This window comes from Cryptomeria japonica, chromosome 7 (assembly GCF_030272615.1).
Source record: "Cryptomeria japonica chromosome 7, Sugi_1.0, whole genome shotgun sequence".
Classification (NCBI taxonomy): domain Eukaryota; kingdom Viridiplantae; phylum Streptophyta; class Pinopsida; order Cupressales; family Cupressaceae; genus Cryptomeria; species Cryptomeria japonica.
In genome coordinates, this window is record NC_081411.1 from 38822965 (window position 1) to 38826172 (window position 3208).

A 3208-nucleotide genomic window follows, 5' to 3' on the forward strand; every position below is an offset into this window, starting at 1 on the left:
AACAACTCACTAACCATTTTCCAATGCATAAACATGTGGAAAACTACCTCAAACAAATTCTGGAATTTTCCAGAAAAAGACTGCAAGGTTGAGACACATGTTTCTCAACGGAGAGCCATGAGCAATGATGTAAATGAAGATGAAGGTTGGGTGTAAAAATATAAGCATGATGAGCATGTAGATGGTCTAGGTAATCTCAATTATTCTAAAGAATATTACGAGGAGCTAATGGTACAGCAGGTGGAGCAACTCTTAGAGGCAATCAAATGTGCTCAATATCATTCACTAGCACCTATCCAGGATCAAGGGGTTGAGGCAAGGTCTTCATTTCTTTTCTCTTAGCAATAGTATTTCTCATTTATTTCCATTTCCAATTTTCTCTTGTTATAATGTAGACATTTTCGGCCCTATAACTATGATTTTACATGGAATTTGGTTATATAGCCTTCTCTATTTTTTTTTATGTTAAAAATCTCTAACAATCTTTTAATTTAGTTAATAGAATTTGTGGCTTTGGTTGTTTACTGAGCAAAACAAAAAAGTCTCAACCCAAAACTATTCAACTTTATTAGGAATGTAGCATACTCGAAAAATGATTCACACCTACCCTATCTTAGATTTTTAATAATGATATTAGCTATAGACTTAGTTTTTCATTTTTTTGTAATGGTATTATTGTGAGTATGATAGATTGTACATATTAAGTACTTGCACAATGTTGGATAATAAGGATTTAATTATATTATATTTTTAATATTTTTTATTATATTATATCAAAAGAATAATTTATTTATTATAATTGAGCTTTAGAACATAATTATGTCTTTTGTACAGGTTAAAATTTAAAACCTATCAATCTATATGACTATTTACATTTAAGATTGGGTTAATGCTAAAAAGCATCTTTGAAGCCTATTATTTTAAGAAGGGAACTCTATAGCTCCACTATAATTCAAACCTCATGATCTATATACATTTAAAAAAAAACTAATATCTTAGGTCTGATGTTAAAATAAATATCTGAGGTGCTCAATTCAAATTATTTAGCATGCAAGTTGATTAGTAAATTTTAAATTATTTGAAAGTGTTAACTTAAAAGTATGTTGCAAAGGAAAAATGTAGTTTCAAAAAATACATTTAACAATTGTTTTAGATTATTTAAGTGGGGAAGGGCCCCAACCAATTACAAATATATATCAAAAATCATCTTTATACTAAAATGAGGGCTTGGAGAGAAAGCCTACAAAAAAAAAGTGCTTAAAAATAGTACTTAAGATGAGATACTATATAAATTTCATATACAAAAACCATAAAACAACTAATTGCAAAAAAATAGTATTGAGAGAAAACAAAAGAGACACTAAGCAATATAGCCCATCCTTCCAACAAGTACTCCAGCTTGCTTTCCTAGGTGGAATAGGCATTGATATTCTTTCCTTTAGCTTTCTCCTCTATCATGTTCACTAGTGTTTTCTTCTTTTTCCTCTGCTATAGTTCTACCAACTTTCACCCACCATAATTGTTGGCAATTGACACTCATTGGATTCATATGTTGTCATTGATGGCAACAAAATTTTGTAAAAGGCTTATACCAGCACACAATGGCATTATAGTATTCAAGGTCACAACTGACACCGACACCGACATCCAACACTTCTGTGAAGCCGACATCAGTCTGGGATCTGAAAAGTTTTATTCAATCATATTGAAATTATTGTATAGGTTCAACATTGAATATTTTTTGTAATGTATTGTAAGCCCACATAAGGCATATTGTTTGTAAAGGGTATATAATTCAGTTTAGTAGGTCATTGTTATATATAGAAGAGTCTGTAGGACAAGGAAGTCGAATAGTGTGATATGAAGGACATGTATATAGATCATTTGTATGCAAAATTAATATCATCCAATGAGTAGTATATGGTTTGTAAAGCATTCTTGGAGAAAAGGTGATACCGGTAAAAGGGTTTAAAGAACTGGTCTAGAACAAAGCTATAACTAGAACTCTTTTTGGCATAGCAAATGCATTTTGTGAGTTCACCATTATTGTTTTATATCAGCAAAAGCATATAGTCAGTGAGACTACTTTTGTGTTTAGCAGTGTTTTCTAGACAATGTACCTTCCTGCATGTGCAGGCCCCCATATTATGTTTTATCTTTCATATGGCTAGTGAGTTGATATTGTGTCATAAATCCCACCATTGTTTTTCCTCTTTGAGGTTTTCCATGTATAAATTCTGTGTTTTATGGTGTTCATTCATGTGGCTGGTTTATTTACTTCATGTTATATGTTTCTTCATTTACCAGTTTATATGTGTATGTTGCAATAGGGTAAAATCTTATATTATCGGCATAACACTAATTCACCCTCCCCTCCCCTCTCAATAATCTTGGATTCATTGTATTCCAACAATTGGTATCAGAGCCTGGTACCTTAGAGGAAGTTTAACAACTTGAGGAATATCTTGAAACCGGAATCATTGAGCATGGCTATGGAGAATCATTGAAGATGCTAAAAGGTTGAAGAACTTGAAGCTACAAAATGAAGTGAATTTTGCTAATGAATTCATTCTTCTTCTACAAGAAAGGTTATCATTAGCTCAGGCTAGGTGGAAGGAACTGTTGCAAAACTAGGATGATGAAGAGAAAAATGCACTTAAAAAATAATGTCAGAAGATGAGTCAAGCAAACATGCTCTTGAAGAATGAAATGAAAGAGTTGACTATGAGGATGTCAAAATAAATTGAGGACAGAAAGAAGAAGGAAGAAAATCTTGTTGTATCTTTGAAGAATGTGGTAGACTGGCTCATGAGAATGATATGTTGAAAACTAATTTGGTACAATCCTTGAATAATGAACAAAAACTAGAGAGATAGATAATAACTCTAAGAAATGATCTGACTACTACAAGTGAGTATAAAGAAAAATTCAAGATTAGTGTTGCATAGTTGGATGATTTATTGAAAAGACAAAATGATGATTGTAGAGGACTTGGATTTGTATAAGGTCAAAGCTCTGGTACTACAAATGAAGAACAAACAATCCGTATGCAGAACTCATAAAACCAAAGAAAAATGGTAAGGCAATCTAATGCTTTAAATTCAATGGTAGATGCTTTGTTTGAAATAAATTTGGGCATATGGATAAACAATGTACAAATATAGAAAATCAAAACTACAATTCAGTTCTTGGTCAATGGACAAATTGC